The sequence below is a fragment of the Manis javanica genome, chromosome 4, assembly GCF_040802235.1.
Source record: "Manis javanica isolate MJ-LG chromosome 4, MJ_LKY, whole genome shotgun sequence".
Lineage (NCBI taxonomy): Eukaryota > Metazoa > Chordata > Mammalia > Pholidota > Manidae > Manis > Manis javanica.
This window is the reverse complement of record NC_133159.1, coordinates 119562-139947: the sequence shown is the minus strand read 5'-3', so window position 1 is coordinate 139947 and position 20386 is coordinate 119562. Positions and strand designations below refer to the sequence as shown.

At 47.0% G+C, this 20386-nt stretch overlaps 1 long non-coding RNA gene across 1 annotated transcript; it reads left to right on the top strand.

Moving 5' to 3' along the window:
* Positions 1 to 366: 366 nt before the first annotated feature.
* LOC140848635 (uncharacterized) lies at positions 367 to 11115 on the top strand. The gene is made up of 4 exons (XR_012129723.1): positions 367 to 492; positions 1882 to 1944; positions 8702 to 8909; positions 11021 to 11115. It is a non-coding gene; the product is annotated as an uncharacterized lncRNA (long non-coding RNA).
* The last annotated feature ends 9271 nt before the right edge of the window (positions 11116 to 20386 follow it).

Here is a 20386-nt window from a genome sequence, read left to right as displayed (position 1 = left end):
ATAACCCACGTGATTAATTATTTTTCTTTTGTGTTTAGGCTTTTGGTGTTGTGTGTTAAAAGTCATCAGCAAGATTGGGTAGATTTTCTTGCTCTTATCTAGAATTTCTGAAATTTTGCATTTAAAATTTGTCCATGGACAATTCTGAGTGAATTTTTGCATGAGTTGTATAGCTTGTATCTACCTTCCTTTCATTCCGTATGGTCTCTAACGAACTGGAGAAGACACGGAAAATTCGTGCCCATTGGGGTTTGAATTTCCAAAGTTTTGTGGTTCATCAGTTTAGCCACGAGGGGGCGCCACCTTTCCCGGGCTGTGAGCGCGCCAATGCTCTCATTGTGGACCCGCGAGGCGCATGCGCGTTCTGGCCGCGGGACATTCCTCCTCGCGCTGACGGAGCCGGGATTCCTCCGGCTTCGCGGCGGACTCGGGACCCCGCGGGCCGCGCCCGCAGTGACGGCTCGGTTTCCTCGGGAGCCGCGGAACGGAAAGGTGAGGAGAGGCTCCCCGTGCGCCGCCTGCCGAGCGCTCCCTTCCAGGGGCCGGGGGAGGAAGGGCCTGCGGCGGGGAACGGGGTCTTCGCGGAGTCTGGGGACGCGGCGGGCGCGGGTGAGTTCGGGTCGCGGGTGCGGCGGGCGGTGCGGGGCCGGGGCGGCTGTGCGGCGCCCAGTGCGTCCCCGCGAGCCCGTGTCTCCGCGCCGCGCGCTCCTGGCCCCGGGCCCCCGTGGACGGGCCGCACCTGCGGGACGCCCTCCGGCTCCAGGCGTCCTTCCTGACGAGGCTCTGAGACGGGAGTGGGGTCAGGGGACGTGGCTGCTGCGGCGGCCCGCTTACCGGGGCGCAGCCCTTGCTGTGCGCCGAGCACACGGGGAGGTTTCCTGGGAAGGGTCCCCGGGGTGGCGGCCGCCTGGGAGGCCCCCGGGGCGCAGCGCGGCGCTGACCCAGCCCGGCTCCCCGAGGGCGGCCCCCACCCGCGGCCTGCGCCCGGGCCTCGTGAGCCGGCCTCTTGGGCAGAGCGGGTTTGGGGGGCGGAGGGCGCCCGGTGTCCTGTTTCCGCACCCGCGTCTGCTCTGCCGCCACGCGGGGTCTCAGTGTCCTGGGCGGTCAGGGCGCGACGCCCCGGCTCTGCTTTCCCAGGACGGCTGTGGGGATAGGGTCCTGTGGGGTTCCATCCAGACTGCGGGGTGTCTGCTTCTGTGAGGAGTGCGACGGACTTTTAGTGGGGGTCGCACGGAGTCTGCACGGTGCTGTGGGCCGAGGGGACTTGTCATAACCTAACTTCCCGTCCACGTCCACAGTGTCCACAGTTTTCAGAGCTCAGGCCTCCGGCCTCCTTGGTTAAGCTTGTTCTTAGGTACCTGTAACTCCAGGGGAAAATTCTGGGGCAAAGCACCTTTGAACGGAAATCAGTCGAAGGGAGAAATAAAGTGGGAGAAACCAGTTCCTTACTTACTAGCAGCCATACACTCCTGCTCGCCAGTGTCTCTCACAACCTGGCTGCAGAAGAAGGGGCCCTGCTGAACGTCTGCAGTCCAGATATGCACTCGCTCGCCCTTGAAATCACCTGTTGATAGAGAGACGGACTACTTCTCTCCACCCCTTGGAAACACCTGCTGATAAGGTGATGCACTGAGGCCAGACAAGAGATTCTGGAAATACTGCAGTTTTACCCACAGCACTTTATACTTTATGATGCAGTTTCAAAGGGCATTGCTTTCTTAATCTCTCTGATGGTCGGTTATTAGTGAATACAAGCAACCTACTTTTGTATGTTGATTTCATCTCTTACAAGTTTATTGAATTCATTTTTAGTTCTAACAAGGTCTTTGGTGGAGTGGTGTGGGAAATTGGAATTCTAAAATCCCGCTGTTTGTACGTCAGGTCATCCCAAGGCCCAGTGGCTACAGGGGATCCTCCCACGTGCCTTCTAGTGACCCCTGCAAGGTGAGTAGTGTCCCCTTCGGGTGAACTGGATGTGGAGGCTTGGCCCCTGTTGATGCAGTGTGATGTCTGCTCTGCTCTTCTTATGGTTGTTTTGCAAAGTAATTTATTTTCCAGCAATTTCAAGAATACAGAAAACTTGCAGTGTCAGTACAAATTCTCTTTATACTGAATTCCCCAGCATCTCACTTTACCCACTTCACACAAAATGCTGGAGCGTCTACCCCAAACAGGGACACATTCCCAGGGAACCACCACCTGACCCCAAATGAAGGAAGCATTAGGGTCTCCACATGATGATCCAGTGCACAGACCCACCGCAGCTGTCACCACGCGCCCCAGCTGTGTGCACATGTCTTTCTGTCCTGATGCAGTTTCCTTTTTCTGGAACTGTTCCCAAGACTTTCCCTCAGTTGGGCTCTCCGGGACCTCACATAAGTGTTATCACATAATATTTGTCCTTCTTTGAGGGGGGCATTTCACTGAGCATAATGGCTTTGGGGTCCATCTGTGCAGCAGGTGCCAGGACTCCCTTATTCACTCCACTGTGTAGAGACCACATTTTGTTCATCTTTTTGTCTGTGGACACCCAGGTCGTCTCCACCTTTTGGCTGTTGTGAATCATGCATCTGTGAACATGGGTGTGCAACTATCTAAGTCCCTGCTTTTGTGTCACTTGGGCAAATGCCCTGAAATTGAATTGCTAATCATGTTAATTCTATGTTCAAGTTTCTGGGGACCCCCCACCGTTTTCAAAGAGCTTAGGACCATTTTTCTTTATTTCTGTATTTGGCAGAATAATGCAGTTTATCGGTCAACACTGTCTTGTTCATCCATTTACATCTTGATTGGCATTTGAGTTGTTTCTACCTTTTTGCTATGGATGTTCAGTGCTGCCAAGAACTCACGGGCCAGTTTCTGTTTGAACAACATTTTGATTTCTTTTGGGTATTTATCTAGAGTGGGTGTTTACCCAGAATTAGGTAATTGTATTTTATATTATGAGGAAATGCCAAGCTGTTGTACACAGGTTGCACATTTTACATTTCCACAAGCAAAGATTACGGGCTCCAATTCCTCTAAATCCTTGGCAACATGTGATATTTAATTTTCCTGAGTATGGCCATTGATGCATGCATGCAGGGGAGCCATTGTGGTTTAATTTGCATTTCCATTATGACTAATGCTGTGTGATGCCTGGTCATGTGCTTGTTGATCGTTTGTGTATCTTACCTGGAGTCTTTTGTCCACTTTAAAAATTTGTGTGTTCTCTTGTTGCCCTGTATGAGTTTGTGGTGCTTTCTGGATAACAGGCTCCTGTCAGATGTACAATGTGCAGGTATTTTCTTCCATTCTGTGGCTGCTTTTCACATTCTGATTGGTGACTTTTGATGCAGAAAAGGTTTTAATTTGGGGGAACTCTAATTTAGCTTTCTTCTGTTGCTTGTCCTTTGGTGTCAGATCTGAGAAACCATGGCTAAATCCAAGGTCATGAACGTTTATCCTCATGTTTTCTTCTAGAGTCTAATTTTACCTATTACATGTAAGCCCTTTATCTTGAGTTTATTTTTGTATCTGGTATGTATTAAGGGTCCAGTTTCATTTCTCTGCACGTGGACAGCCATTTGCCCAGCACCATTTACCGAAGAGACCATTCTTTCCCTAATTTAATGTTGTCCACCCTTGTCAGAAACTAAATGATTGTAGATGGTTGGGGTAATTTCTGGGCTTTCCTCTCAGTTCTGTTGATCTGTACATACAGTTGACCTTTGAACAACATGGGGGTTTGTGTAGCTGACATCCCACAGAGTCGGAATCCACATAAAACATCTGACTACCCCAAAGCTTAAGTTAGCCTAAATCTGGTCATCTCTTTTGACTGAAAGCCTTACCAATAATATAAACAGTCAATCAACACACATGTTGTACATAATATATATTTTGTGCTGTATTCTAACAGTAAGGTAAGCTAGAAAAAAGCAAATCTTTCAAATTTTCCCAAGTCTTTAAACATTTTTTCAAAATATTTGTGGAAAAAGTCTTCTCAAGTGGACCTGGGCTGTTCACACCCCTGCTGCCCAAGGGCCAACTGTGTGCCTTTATGCGTGTCACAGTGTTTTGTTTACTGTTACTTTGTACTAAGATTTGATTTTGGGAGGCATGAGCCTTCAGCTTTGATTTTCTATTTCAAGATTGTTTTCAAGGGCTCTTTGGGGCCCCTTGAAATTCCATGTGTCAGGATTGGCTGGCGCATTAAAGTCTGTGTGAAATTTCAAAGGAATCATGTTGACGCTAGGTGGAATTTTTGCCATTGCCCCTTAACAGTATGTAAGTCTTTCCATCAATATGGGTGGACTTTACATTTATTTAGCTCTTCTTTAGTTTTTAAATCACCAATGTTTTATAATTTTCAATGTACAAGACTTACACCTTGAATATCTCTAATCCTAAGTATTTCATTAATCTTGACATTATTTAATATGGAATTAAAAAAATTCCTTTTGAGATTATTCATTGCTCATGTATACAAAAAACATGTTTGTGTCCTGGTGTGTTCTCTTTTAACTTCACTCAGATTACTAGCTTAAATTTGGAAATTTAACAGTTCAGAGCTTTGGGATTTAAGAATTTAGATATTTAGGATTAGAATGTTAATTACTAGAATTTAAGAAATAGAGGTTTGAAAACCAGTGAGGAGTAGTTTGTCTTAGGGATTTGGTTTAAAATCAGGGGATAGGAATGAGAGGAGGGGTTAGTGAGGGTACTGGTCAGGGTTAGGGTTACAGTATGGGTTAGGGTGCAGGTTGGGTTTATGGTTAGGGTTATCGATTAGGATTGGAGTGGGGGTTAGGATTTTAGGGTTTTAGGTATAGGGTTGTCAGGGTTAGGATTAGGGGATAGGTTTAGGGTTATTAGGGACCAGGTCTAATGTTAGGGTGATGGCGAGATTGAAGTTCAGAGTTATGATGAAGTGTGGGTGACGTTGATGATGATGCTGAGGGATTGGGTTCAGGGCCTGGGGTTACGGTAAGGGTTAGGTGTCTGGTAGGAGGTATGGAAAGGATAGGCTTATGGTTAGAGTTAGGATCTGGGGAAATGTTAGGGTGAGGATGAGTCTAAAGTTCAGGGTTATGGTGAGGTGTGGGTGATGTCAAGGGTGATGGTGAGGGGCTGAGTTCCCAGGCTGGGCCTAGCGTTAGGGTTAGTGTTCTGGTGTGGGGAACGGGTAGGATAGGGTTACAGTTAGAGTTGGGGATGAGGATTAATATAAGGGCGAGGGCGAGATTGAGGTTTAGGGTTATGTTGACATGGGGGTAGCGTTGATGGTGACAGTGAGGGGCTGGGTTCAGGTGTCAGGCCTAGGGATAAGGATTAGGTTTCATGTAAAGGGTACGGGGTGGAAAGGATTTCGGTTAGAGTCAGGGTCCGAGGGTAATGTTAGAATGAGGGCAAGATTGAGGTTCAGGATTACGATGAGGTGTGGGTGATGTCAATGCTGATGGTGAGGGGTCAGGTCCAGGGGCCAGGGCTAGGGTTAGGGTTATGTGTTTGTTAAGGTGTATGGCATGGATAAGGTTACAGGTAGAGTTAGGGTCTGGCTCTGATGTGAGGGTGCGGGCGAGATTGAACTTCAGGGTTACAGTGATATGTGGGTGATGGTGATGGTGAGGGGTCAAGTCCAGGGGCCAGTGCTAGGGTTAGGGTTAAGTATTCAGTTAAGTTTACATGGAAGATACTGGTGTGTGGTTAGAGTTCAGGTCCACCTATGATGTGACGACAAGAGCGAGATTGAGGTTCAAGGGTACAGTGATATGCGGGTGATGTTGATGGTGACAGTGAGGGGTAAGGTCCCAGGGCCAGGGTTCAGGTTAGGTTTAGGTGTTCAGAAAGGTGTACAGGCAGGATAGGGTTATGGTTAGAGTTACAGTATGGCTCTGATGTCAGGGTGAGGTCGAGGTAGAGCTTCATGGTTACAGTGATATGTGGGTGATGTTGATGGTGACAGTGAGGGGTCAGGTCCAGGGTCCAGGGCTAGGGTTAGGGTTCAGTGTTTGGTAGGCTTTACAGGGAGGACAAGGCTATGGTTAGAGTTAGAGTCCGGCTCTGATATGAGGGCAAGGGCAAGATTGAGGTTCAGGGTTATGTTGCATGACATCGATGGTGATGGTGAAGGGTCAGGTTCAGTGATCAGGGCTAGGGTTAGGTGTTCGGTAAGGTATAAGGGGAGTATTGGGTTATGGTGAAAGTTCCAGTCCAGCTCTGATGTGTGGACGAGGGTGTGATTGAGCTTCAGGGTTATGGTGATGTGTGGGGGACATCCATGGTTTCAGTGAGGGCTCAGGTTCTTGGTCCAGGGCTAGGGTTAGGTTATTGGTTAGGTGTATGGGGAGGACAGGGTTAAAGTTAGAGTTTGGGTCTGCCTCTGATGTGAGGGCGAGGCCGTGATTGAGGTTCAGGGTTAAGGGGAGGAATGGGTGCATTTGATGGTGATGGTGAGGGGTCAGGTCCAGGGCCCAGGTCTAAGGTTAGGCTTAGGTGTTCGGTAAGGTGTATGGGGAGGATAGGGTTAGAGTTAGAGTTGCAGTATGGCTGTGATGTGATGGCGAGGGTGAGGTAGAGCTTCAGGGTTACGGTGTGGCCTGGGTGAAGTCGATGGTGACAGTAAAAGGTCAGGTTCAGGGTATAGGGCTAGGGTCAGTGTTAGGTGTTCAGGAAGCTGTATGGGTAGGATTGGCATATAGTTAGAGTTAGGTTCTGGCTCTGATGGGAGGGCAATGGCGAGATTGGGCTTCAGGAATAAGGTGAGTTGTGGGTGACATCAATGCTGACAGTGAGGAGTAAGGTCCAGGGGCCAGGGCTAGGGTTAGGGTTAAGTGTTTGGTTAGATTTACATGGAACATAGGTTTGCGGTTAGAGTTAGGGTCCAGCTCTGATGTGAGGGCGATGGTGAGATTGAGCAGATTTAAAGTGAAACATGGGTGATGTCAATGGTGATGGTGGGGGGTCAGGTCCAGGGGCCAGGGCTAAAGTTAGGGTTAGGCGATTGGTAAGGTTTACATGGAGGGTTGCGGTTAGAGTTAGGGTCCAGCTCTGATGTGAGGGTGACAGTGAGATTGAGCTTCAGATTTACGGTGAAGTGTGGGTGATGTCAGTGGTGGCGGTGAGGGTCAGGTCCAGGGTCCAGGGCTAGGGTTAGGGTTAGGTGATCAGTAAGGTTTACGGGGAGGATAGGATTAAGTTTACAGTTCGGGTCCTGTTCTGATGTGAGGGTGAGGGTGAGGTAGAGTTTCAGGGTTATGGTGAGGCGTGGTTTACATCGATGGTCAAGTGTTCAGGGCTAGTTTTAGGGTTAGGTGTTTGGTAAGTTTTACAGGGAGGATATGGTTATAAGTTAGTGTTAGGGTCTGGCTCTGATATTAGGGCGAGGGTGAGATTGAACTTCAGTGTTACTGTGTGGTGTGGGTGATGTTGATGCTTTTGGTGAGGGTTCAGTTCCAGGGGTCAGGTCTAAGGTTAGGGTTAGGTGTTTGGTAAGGTGTACGGGGTGGATAGGGTTACGGTTAGAGTTAGGGTCCAGCTATGATGTGAAGGCGAGGGCGAGATAGAGGTTCAGGGTTATGGTGAGGTGTAGCCATTGATGGTGACAGTGAGAGGTAATGTCCACAGGCCAGGGCTAGGGTTTGGGCTAGGTGTTTGGTAATGTGTACGGGGAAGATAGGGTTACAGTTAGAGTTAAGGTCCAGTTCTGATATGCGAGAGAGGGCAAGATTGAAATTTAGGGTTATGGTGAAGCGTGAGTGACGTTGATGGTGATGGTGAGTGGTCAGGTCCAGGGGCAGGGCTAGGGTTTGGGTAGGTATTCGGTAAGGTGTACGGAAAGAATAGGGTTACAGTTAGAGTTAGGATCCGACTCTGATGTGAGGACGAGGGCAAGATTGAGCTTCAGGGTTATGGTGATGTGTGGGTGACATAGATGGTGTTGGTGAAGGGTCAGGTCCTCTGGCCAGGGCTAGGGTTATGGTTAGGCATTCAGTTAGGTTTACTTGGAAGATAAGGTTGCGGTTAGAGTTAGGGTCAGGCTCTGATGTGAGGGCGAGGGCAAGATTGAGGTTCAGGGTTACGGTGATATGTGGGTGATGACGATGATGATGGTGAGGGGTCAGATCCAGGGGCCAGTGCTAGGGTTTGGTTAAGTGTTTTGTTAGGTTTATGTGGAAAATTGGGGTGTGATTAGAGTTCAGGTCTGCCTCTGATGTGAGGTCAAGAGTGAGATTGAGGTTCAAGGATACGGTGATATATGGGTGATGGTGAGCGTTTAGGGTTAGGGTTAGGATTCGGGTTTGGGTTAGGGTTAGAAGTAGATATGTGTCTACAGAAATCTAAATGTATGTACATAAGTAACTACATATGTAGATACATGTAGTTTGTGTTTAGGTTATCCTTAGAATAAATCTCTACCCTCCCTTTGAAATGCTGATGTGAAATACAAACTACTGTGTTAAGCGGCTCACCATCTGCTTGTGTGAACTGCTCAGGTCAGTGAGGGCTGCTGCCCCCTACCTGTGGAGCGGCTGGCTGTTGTGGTGTGACCGCACTGGACTCTCTGAGGGCTGGCCCTTACTGACCCACTTGTGTGGGTCTCCTGCAGGAAGAGACTGACTGGCTTTCAAAAGAATGACAGTTTGGCCAACACCTGGACAGACCTGTCCCCATTTCTTATCACATTTACAATTGTGTGTCTTTCCTCTGTGCCTCTCAGATGTCTGGGTGTCTGCACAACCCAGGACTGTGTCTCTGGAACCTTGGAAATGCAGCCCTCAGGCAGGATGGGCCTCTGACTCAGTGCTGTCAGAGCTGGTGCAGCACCCCCACAGCAGGGCTCTCGTCTGCAGATACATGGACTCTAAGACCAGGAGTTTGTCATCTGCAGTGTGAACGTCCTACGAGCTCTCAGGCGTGAGCTGATGGTAAAGCGTGAATGTGGGGGTTGTAGGGAATAACAGGGGCTCAGTCAGTAATCTCAGTTTCCTTGATGATTGTTTTCTTCCCAGGCCACTTTATTGCCATGGAGGCAGCATTTAAACAGCAGATAAGGAAAAGGAAAAGCAGCCAAGAAATTGAATAGGCCACATTCATAGTTTGTTCCTAAACAATTGAATTTGATAATTAAAATCATTTCTAGTATGAGGGATAATTAAAAAACAAGGTAGTCAAAGGTAAGTTCTATCTCGGTCCTAGAACTGTGTGAACCAGCCTCACCCCTTGTGGGTCATTTGGCGAATGTGCCAGTTAGACTGTCACCTCCCTTCTGTGTCTCCAGGGCTCTGCTCACTCCAACCTGCAGTTCTGGGAATTCTTGCTGGTGTCAGGCAGGGTCACCACCCCTGGTGCTTCAAACTAGACCCCCTGGACTGGGCCTGGCCAGGGGTGCTGTAGACAGTTAGGCGCTGTGTCTGCCACTACGTGAGATCCTGTGCTGGGTTCGTGGCTGTGGAATTGCACGGGACGTGTGGGGTCAGGAACCGTGGCAGAGTTAGACGTGGTGATGGGTGTGTCTGACCCATGCAGCCAGGCTTGGGAGGCAGACCGTGGCAGAGTTAGACGTGGTGATGGGTGTGTCTGACCCATGCAGCCAGGCTTGGGAGGCAGACCAGCCCTGTGGGGAAGTGTGCTAGCACCCAGGCTCAAGGAACCATGACTGTTTCCCACATGGGGTAGTAAGCAAGGCCGCTCACTTCCTCTAAGCACTCCTGAACATGCATCCAGCTAGTTAGTGGATATTCCACTTTCGCCTTTGCTGAGCTGAGCTGGCGCTGGGTGCTGATGGTGGGAGGGGCACTGTGCTGCCAGTCCAGGACACCCCAAGACCTTGTGGGAGTCAGTGCCATGTGCTGAGGGGCTTGGAGGCAGGCCCAGGTGGTCGAGCTGTTTGGCTGGGATGTGGTATTCCTTCTGCGGATCTGTGTGCTTTGGGGAAACTGCTTTCTGGAAATGAGTGGGACCAGGGGGGCTGCCTAAGACACCCAGCCTGAGCTGGGGCTGTTCCACCTGCGCAGAGGGGTTTCTGCCCTGTCGTCAACCCTTCCAGCAGCACACACTGTCTTTGGACCATGTGTTTGGAGTTTGAACTGTGTGAAGTTTGGACTGTTTGTTTGGAGAACATCATAACCTCTATGCAGAGCTCGTAGCTTGAGAGAGAAAAGATTTTACATTTCAGAAAGTGTAAGTTATAGTTACAGTAATTGCAGCTGATCATCTTACACACTCCCTTACTGTGGACTCATTTTGTTATATAGACCAATTTATCAAAAAAGAATATGTTTTCTAATGATAGTACATCACAGTAAATTTTGTGAATATTGTATACTTTGGCTAGATTCTTATAACTGATTTTTCACTCTTTCCTAATTAATGTGCTGAGGGGCTTTCTTGAGCTCTTCCTGTGTGCTTAATTTTCACATCACAAGGAAGATGTTTGGTGGCTTCCTCATGAATAAGTTTTTATTTTTCATTTGTGCATTTGCTTTAAATTTGGAACCAACCAAATTTTCCTTTAGTTGTACCCCTTAAGGCAGTGCCTCTCAAAGGGAAAATGAAACAGGATGAATTTGTCTTGCTCTCTGGCGGGAAGCCCTTGGCCGGCTTGCTGAGTGACTCCCTCAGCATCCCGCGGTGTCCGGCTCAGGCCTGGCCTGGGGAGGGTCCCGGGTGTTGTGGGCAAGGTGAGGGGTGAGTGCAGTCTGTGCCCAAGCCTTAAAGCAGCAGGGACTTTATATTGTGAAGCAGCCAAAGGAGCACCTTACAATTGTTTATTGGTGATTTTAGACTGGTGAATGATTTCTGAAAATCTGTATTTCTCTTGCCTTTCATTCCAGTAGGCAGACAGTAACTTCTTGCATATCAAGGACTAATTGCCGTTGACTTAAATGGCCTAAAGAAAAAGCAGCTCACTAGAGCATACAAAGTTAGTTATTTAAAGCCATAAAATTTCTAACTTGATGAACTTTTTTCTGTGTTGCTTAAATAAATTAAAAATAGCAAATGTAAAAACAGAAGTTCTTTCTGTTTTTCTTTTTAGAGAAAAACCAAAGATGACACTTGGAAAGCAGACAACCTGAGGAGACACCTTTGGGTAATGTGCTCACAGAACTGAGCTGGGGTCTCTGGGGCTGGGCTGGCTTCTCCGGTGGTGGTGTCCACGTCGCACTGCACAGCTGCACCTGCATGTGGCTCATTTCAGAGACAAAGCCCTGGAAGTGGTGGTACCAGGTTTCTCAGCCCAGCCTGTGTTCCACCTTCATGGTCGGGTTTCTGTCATGGTTCAGAATTTGGGCTGTGTGTATGTGTTTGTGTGTGTAAGAGAGAGTGTGTGCATGTCTACAGATGTGCATGTATGTGTGGTATGTGCTTGCACATGTGTGTACATGTATAGCACGTGCATTTATCTGGTCTGTGTATGTGTACATGCATGTGTGTAGTGTATATGGTCTCTGTATATGTATACATGTGTGGTATGTGCATTGGTGTGGTTTCCATGTGTGTATATGCATTTGTGTGTGTATGTTTATATGTGTGGTGTGTACATTTGTGTGTGGTCTCTGTATACACATGTTTGCATGTGTGTGAGGTCTCTGGGTATACATGTACATGTATGTGTGGTCTCTGTGTGTATGTGTGTGAGTACATTTGTCTGTGCGGTCATGTGTGTGTGTGTGCATGTATAGAGGGGCCTTGCAGTTGGGATGGAGGCTTCCTGAGAATTTTATAAAGAGGGTCTTTGCTCCTTGAGTGGGACCCAGGCAGTTAATGTCTCAGATTTAAAGCCCAGCCCAGTGTACCCTTCCTTTTCTTTTTAACCAGTGTGGAATTTTATATTTGATTTGCCATTAGGCGTGAGGGTCTGCTAAGTGGGTACCATGGCAAGCATAGAAATGCTACATTTGACCCCCTTTCTGTCTGTTCTGAAAGGCTTGGTCCAGGCCCGCCTTGCTGGGCTGGCACACAGCTGGGGGTCTGTCCCTGGGTGTGACTGTGAGGGCCTGTCTCCTGCTCAGAACACACCATCAGGTGGTCCCAAAGAGGAGAAGCACAGGGAATGGAAGCTGTCCAAGGAGTCAGGAGCGGACTCCCCCAGGTGCAGAGAGCACAAGCCCCAGGAGAGGATGGCTGGACAGGAAGGCCATGGTGCCAGGGAGCAGGCTCGTGGCGAGCGGCACAGGGACAAGCAACGGGAGAGGAGAAAGGACACCTGCGAGTGGGGCAGAGAGAAGCTGAGAGAGAAGTCCCGGGAGCAGGATGCAGAAAAGCCCCAGAGCCAAGGAAAAGACAGGGACAGAGGCAAAGAGCCCCGGGCCCAGAGAGTGGAGCTCCGGCAGACGCTGCCCCCCACAGCCTGCGGGGCCCGCAGCTCCTAGAGAGAGCGGAGCACAGGGTGCAGTCAGGTGCGTGTGCAGCCTGTCGGGGGTCACGGGAGTGTCCTGGGGGAACCTAGATGCTGGCAGGTGGTGCACAGCTGGTGTGTCTCATCCTCTGCATTTTCCTGTGAAGTAAAGGGCTCACAGTTTGGGGGCACTTCCTCTTTTCTAATGTTCACTCGTTTGTTTTGTTTTCTCTGGTGCTTTTCATAAATGTCCGAGTTCTGAGTTTGAAGCTGTGGCCCATTTGAGTTTCACTGTTGTTTTCTTTTTGCTATTTTAGAAACTCACTTCATTCAATGAAAGCAGTAACAGTTTCTCCTTATTTACTAGAGTTTTGCTATTGAAACATTTCAGTTTTATTATCAATAAATGTCAACCCACAGTGTAAATAAAAATAATGCTCTTTGATAAAAAGAATTCATCAGAAGTACCATTTTTATTTCAGCACTGTAATTATTATTTATCTAAATTCCTAGGAACTCTAAAGTAAAGGTGCATATCTTTTCTCCCCCTGTAATGGAAATATCTTCACTATTTTATAATTATACAAATAGTATATGCTTCTTATAAAAAATGTGAACTAGCCAACTTCAAAAGAAAAGGAGTATATGAGAAGAAATTGTGGCAGCTCTTGGAGTCATGGGGAGCCAGGAGGGCCTGGATGTGGGTGGGACCGTTCCCTGGCACCCACCACTCCCTCTGCTGCAGGTGCATCGCACGCCTCTGCAGACAGCCCACGGGGAGGCTGGGAGCGTCTCCTCGTGCTCTGTTGGGTGGGGTGTATTTTAACTGCTGGTTAGCAGGTTACCTGCCACTTGTTAAGTCTAACAGCAGCTACCTTACTCTCCATTGCCTCTTTTTAGGGTCATTATTTTGATGTTCTTCGTATTTATTTCCAATGGAATCTTGTTTGTCCTCAGAACATTCTTTTCCGGTCGCCTCCTGATCTTGTTTCTCCCACGCAGTATCGAGAGGGACGCACCGGGAAGATCGTGCACTTAGACCCCGACATCCCTTCCTCCTTCCTGGCTGCTCTTGTGTCTCCCTCATCCCCTCTGCATCTCCCCTTCTGTAAAACGGGCCCCTGTTCCGCACCACCTTTGTAGCTGCTCTCTGCCTTGGTGAATGTGTCCAGTCTCATGGTTTTAAATACCATTATCTGTTCCTGATTTCCAAGTTTGATTCCCAGCTGGGCCTCATCCCTGTCTGGGCTTGTATGTCCTCCTGTACTTGCTCTCTGATAATGTTGCGAACTTAATGCCCTTCAAGATGAACTTCTGGGAGCTCCGAGACACCAACTTCTCACAGCCTTCCCTGTCTCAGTGGACGGCACCTGTGTCCTTCCCTTCCTCAGATGGGAAAACCTGGGAATCACCCCAACCCTATTCTGTCTCTCCACCCCATTTTTTGATCCATGGTACTCCTGGCTATTAGAAGAGTGGCCAATGCCCAGTCAACGCTTTTTGAATGAATGAACTTTGTTTCAGTTATCTCTGAATGTTTAATTTTGTCCTCATCTTTAAAAATATTGATGCTCTTAGTTTAAGCCTAATGACTTTTTTTGCATATTTAAAAGTACAGGCCGAGTTTCCACCATCGGGTGGTACTGTGGGTGTCAGCAGTGGTCGTGTATGGCTCTCCTGGGTCCCTCCTGGCAGGGAGAAAGAGCAGACTGTGGGTGGGGCCCTGGGCCCCCCTCCTGCCGTGCCCTCAGTGGTGGGCTCCAGGGGCAAGGGGTGGGGCGCCTGGTGTGGTTATGAAGTTCATCCCTGAGGCGACGTTTACTTCTTTGAAGCTGGGCCCTTGGCAGAAACGTCTCCCCAGCTGGGCAGGCTCTTCTCAGAGATGGGGCCCTGCTTCCCAGTGCCTCTGCCAGCTCTGTGAGCTCTGATGGCCTTTTGTTCTGTCTGGTGCATCTCTTCAGTGTCCAGGGGTCAGTCTGACATTTTCTGGGTTGCCTCAGTGGCAGTTGCCATTGATGTCCCTCTTCACTCTATTTTAGGGTCAGATTCTAGAACTTCCCATTCTTGGGATTCCCCATCTTGGGAGGATGTGTTTTAATTGAAGAATATCTTTTCATATGTGTTAATATATACTGTGTAGTAATGTGGTACATACAGTAAAGACCAGCAAGAGGTTAGATCTTTTTGACGTGCTCATTTGTGAATGTTAAAAATATGTTTTATTTTTGTAGTTAGTAAAGTACAAACTGAAGAGAAGGCGATGGAAGAGCAAGACTCCAAAAGAGGAGACAGAGAGAGAGAGCAGAGACCCCGGGAGAGGAGGGTGGGCCGCGGGCTGGGCAATGGGCTCTCCGGGCTGCTGGGTGGAGGGGTGTGCATTCTCTGTGGAGGGCTGGCAGGCTTTGTAAAACAGAATTCCAGGCCTGAAAAGCTCTTGGCCCCATGGCACTCAGTTATTTCTCTTTAGTCAAGTGTTTTTCTGTGATTCCAAGAGCAATACTTTGTCATTTTGGAAAATTTAGGAAATAATAATAAGGAAAAAAAATGAATCCCAGCCCAGAGACAATTACTGATAATGTGTAGGTATATATCCTACAGGTTCATATATATATATTTCTAAGTATGTATATATCTATGTACACATACACCATTTTTCTTAAATTAGATTTTTGCTGTTTTATAAACTTTAAACTGAGCATATTTTGAGCATTCTTCCAAGTAAGGATATTTCTCTATAATATTATTATTGTGGCTGCATAATTATAATATTCAATGATATGGACATATAGTTTTCTTGACACATCTTCTTTTTTTGGATGCTTAGGTTGCTTCTGAATTTTTTTATTATAAAGACATCCATGGGATAAAGTTTTTGTACTTATCATAATTATTCCCATATGATTAATTTCTGGAAATGAACTTGCCAGCATAAGGTGATTGTAACCTTAACCCACTTACTTTCCATGAAAGCTGTAATTATTTTATCATTAGAATGTGATTCCCCAGGTCCTAACCAGCAGTTGGGCATTATAATTTCTAATCTCTGCTCACTTGATTCACAAGAAAAGGACTTTCTGAGCATTTGGTAAAGGTTCCTGCCCTGTTGTTACCACTGGTGCACATTTTCTTCCTGCCCTAGGACCCCGTCTTGTTGATTTTAAGGATGCTTTAAAGGTAGGCTCCCTGCTGCACATCCTACTGCCATTCTCCATTTTGAATTTTATTTGTGGGATCTTTGTTTTTATAAGTTTATTTAAAATTATGAAGTAGCCAAGTCTGTCTTTCATTATTTCTGTTGTAATATATACACAGCCCTTTTCCCACACCAGTGTTAATAGTCACCTGTGTTTTGTTCTGTGTACTTATGACATTTTTTAGCACTTAAATCTTTAACCTCCACAGAATTTATTTTGGTGGCGGGCTTGTGTGGGTAATCTCACTTAACAGCTGAGGAGTTTTGTCAGGGGCTTGGCACCGTGTTTTCTGTAGGAAGATCACCCTGGCAGCTGAGCAGAGCGGGCAGGAGTCGGGTGGTGGGAACGGGGACCAGGGTGCACTGAGCCTAGCGGGCACCTCCGGCTGGAGTGGGAGTGGCTGCCTGGGTGTGAGTGGAGGAGTCCTGAGTGGCAGGCAGCACAGTGCGGTTTGGGGTTCTGCTGGGCAGGACTGGGTCTGAGCCAGGTGTTGCACAGGTGAGCGTGGCCCTGCAATGGACCTCTCCAGTTAATACCCAGCACTCATACTGGTTCTGGGGTTCAGACACGACTAAATGATGGAGCCTGGTTTGAGAATCTCCCTGTGGGTGGGAAGCAGACATGGAGCTTCCCAGTAGAGAGGCTGGAGGGACATGCTGCTCATGAAGCATGTCCTCTGGAGAGGTCCCTGGACTCCCCAGGAAGGGTGTGCAGGCTGTGGAGTCCAGGAGTTGGGGACCAGGCCATGGGGCAGGGTGAACCATGCAGAGTCCCATGTGCCATGTGAGGAATCTGGACGCTGTCCCCCATTTTGGTGAGGGTGCCTGGCAGAGTCACTGCTGTGTGGTGGGGCAGGGTGGGTGCAGCATCTGCAGTGGGGGCAGTGGGCTTCTCCTGTGCGTCAGCAGAGGAAGCTTTTGGGAAGGAGCTGCAGCAGGATGGAGGAAGGAGGGGCAGTGCTGGTCCCCACCATCACCGCAACACGCGTGAAGCGCTGCGTGCCTGCCTGTGTGCTCACGTGCTTGTCCCTGTGTCGTGTCCACAGCTGCAGTACAGTGACAGTAAAGACAACCCTCTCAAGTTCTGGCTTTATAAGGAAGAAGGTGAGAGAAGCCATAGGAAGCAGAAAGAGCCAGATCGAGAAAGGAAGCATCAAGAAAAAGGCAGCACAAGGGAAAGAAGAGAAAAGCATCCAAAAGAAAAAAGCAGTTCATTCCCTGACAAGGAAGAAGCAGAGCAGAGCAGAGAGAAACGCCGTAAGGAAGGCTTCCACTTGGGTGATGAGAGGCACCAGGGCCACACGGACAGGACACAGGCCCTTGGGAGAGGAGCACAGGACAGGGGAGCCCAAGGTACCGTTTTCTGATGGTCACTGCCTTTGTGGTCTCCCTGAGACCCAGAGGTCATCTTCATGCAGCCAAATGATCAGACTTGTCACCTAAAAGTAGTGACCTTGGTAAAAATGTGATTCAAGTCTGTACTGTTGACCTTTGAGCAGCACAGTTCGAAGTGCATGGGTCCACTTATATGTGGATTTTTAACTGGGGTGGTGGGGTCGGTGCCCATAACTCCTGTGCTGATCAAGGGTCAGCTGTACGTGAAATCAATATGAGATGATTACTGACCTTCTAGGGAACAGGCAGTCTAAGGGTGTGATTATATTACAAACGCACTTGCAACATATTCAGAAATCTATATAAAATTTTTAACTTAACACTAAAAAGGAAGCTGACATTTTTACAATAGGAAATTAAGTAAATAATTTGGTAAAATGTGGCTGGGAGTGGATCAGCGATGAGCCAGGTACACCCTGATGCCCAGGGGCAGGCCCAGATCTGAGCAGCCCTTCTTGCTCTACGTGACAAGGACGGGAACGTGAGGACTTCACACATGAGCTTTTCTGTCACTGGGGCAGTTCAGACAGCCCTGCGCTGGCGTCTGCTTTCGCACACGTCTGTGTGTCTGTTCTTGACAGTGTGGATGTGGGGATTTGTTCACGGGCAAGAAGGGAAGCCAGAGAGGCGTGCTGGAAGTTTGGAATTTGTTCATAGAAATAATTTATTGGCCATTTATTTTTATTTTATTTATTTACATATATAAATTTTTTCTTCAGTTATCAGAATTATAGAGGTTTTTCAAAAAGGATGTGTTTATTAACTGTTTTCTCTTTTTGATCATATTTATAAGTTAGCAAGGTATTTCTTAAATAATTTGAAGTCAGGTTATGTTAGTTTTATAAATACTTAACATTTTAAAATTAGCAACATCAAATGAATCTCAGAAAACATACTTTTCCAACCCATTTTCAAGATTCAAATTTATAATTGAATTTTTTGTTGTATGTTTGATTTTTATCTCTAGGAAATTGAAAAGGACAACATTAATTTAGAAAATGCTGTAGCTGATGGATATACAGCTAGTTTTGAAGATCATTTTGAAGTATGTATAAAAGTTAAAATTTTTCTTGGCTTAAAAATAATCTGTTCTTAAAAATCAACTCGAGTAGAGTAACTTAGTAGCTTTTTTCTCTTTATTGTTACTCTTCGTACTCCATATCTGTTTGATACAGGCCTTTTGCGTCTAAAACATTTGTCATACCTCTGTCAACTCTTACCAATATGATGTAATTAAATTATTTTTTACAATTTAACCCATTTTCAAGTATACTGCATTCAGACATACATATGAATATATACATGTGTATGTGTGCATATAGTATATATCATGTGTGTTTATATGTAGAGTATGAGTATTATGTGTGTGCATGTGTATATATGTGTATATGCATGTGTGTGTTTTTAGAGTATAGTGTATATATGTGTACAGAGGATGTGCATGTAGTGTGTGCATGTTTATATGTATATAGAGCATATATAGTGTATATTCATGTGTGTATGCAGTGTATGTATAGTGTGTATTCATGTGTGTGTATGTATATAGAGCATATATATTGTTGTGTGTATGTGTTTATAGAGGATGTATATAGAGTATGTGCATGTGTGTATATATGTTTATAGGGTATATGTTTTGTGCATGCATGTGCATGCAGAATATGTAATTATGTGTGTGCATGTAGAGTACATACATACTTTATATATTTGTATGCACAGACACACTCTCAGCACAAAATTCCATATTATTACTAAGAGCTCTTAGTGTATATGTTTCTACATAGTGTGTTTCCTTTTTAGAGAAAAAAATGGTACACAGATTTATAATTCAGTGCCATTGAAATCAATAAACAATAAAAAGCTTTCTTAGCCACAGTGAGGACTTTTAAATTAAAAGTCTATTTTAAATTATGATTTGTATGAGTGTTCTTTGAAGTCACTTTGCCCTAACATTTCCAAAGTGTTATTATTTTTTGTAGGACTATGAAGATGACTTTGAGGTTTGTGATGGAGAGGATGACGATAGTGCTAATGAGCCAGAACCAAAAGAAAAAATAGAAGAACTTCCTCAAGCCAGAAAAAAAGGAGATACAAGAAATTCAAAAAGCCATTAATGCAGAAAATGAGAGGATTGGAGAGTTGTCATTCAAGCTGTTTCAGAAGCAAGGTCTGATGGCAGTTACAAGGGAATCTGGTATGCAAATCAGTATGGTGTGTGTCCATGCACCCAGATGGTACCAAGACCCCGCATACGTGTGTCATGGGTGGGATCACTCTAGTCAGTGGCAGATGTGTAAGCATTTCATGCCCCTGTGATGATGCCGTGCTTGACACTCAGCAGACACTGATGACGCGTGTGTTAGGGTCACTCAGAGACGAAGCGCAGCCAGCCTTCCTGCGGTGCCTGTGGCCAGGGCGGCTGTGAGCACTGTCGCAGCAGTGTGTCCTTGTGTTGTCAGCCGGTGCCGTCTGCCCCACATGCTCTTGTTCTCTGATGCCACTGCCCTTGAGGTTCCTTCCTTGTCCACGAGGGAATGTGGCTCAGAAGTGCCAGCAGAGGGAGCCTTGTGGTGCGGCCATGGCCAAGGACCAGAAACGTGGCCCCTCTCGCCTGTTGTCAGGAGCATTTCTGAGCGAGCCTTCTCTCCCAGGGATTTTTAAAAAATGAAATTAGGAATGTGTTTTGCTCAGAAATGACTGGCATCTGGTTATGTTAAAATTACTTGTAGGAATTAGGAGTAAATATTTTAAAATCAGTTAAAGTGAAAACTATGACATTCTTAGAAAAAATTATCACTAACATAATAGCACAGAAGGTCAAGTACGACAATATTGAAAATATTGGGTAACATACTGTTTTAAATTATTAGTAGGATAATTAGTCACCAGTACAGTCAGTGTGATTAGTAGTTAATGTGATGTGATAATCCAAGTGAAGGTCAGGTAGAGGGATTATTGGTGCCTGCAGCAGAGGTCGGAAACAGCTGGTGAGTGTGGATGTGGAGAAAAGTGTCCAGACTTGTAGCTAAAAGATTCCCTTTCCTGGTGGTGACGTCCAGTAAGTGCTGCCCCATGCCCCTCAGTCGTGGCTGTGTGCGCAGGGAGGTTTCGGGCAGCATTCCCAGCCCTGCCGTGAAGTTGCTGAGAAGCGTACAGGATTGGATTCCAAGTTCCTAGGTTCCTAGCCAAGCTCTGAATGACCTTTTCTTCTTGTTCATGTCCTGCCATTTGCTGGGCCTTGTGTCCTTGAAGAGCGTGAATTAACAAGATGAGAATCCCACCTCCCTGCACAGCATAAGGTGTTGTTTTAAGAGGGCCAGGGCTGTGCGCTCGCCGCCGAGTGTGAGTGCAGAGCCAGCACGGGTGCCGCCTGCCATGGGAGGCAGTGGGGTGCTGCTGCAGGGTGCTGGCGCCAGCACTGGCCAGCCTCTCTGGGCTCTGGTCCCTCATCTGCAGACAGGGGGAGGGTCTTCAGGGCC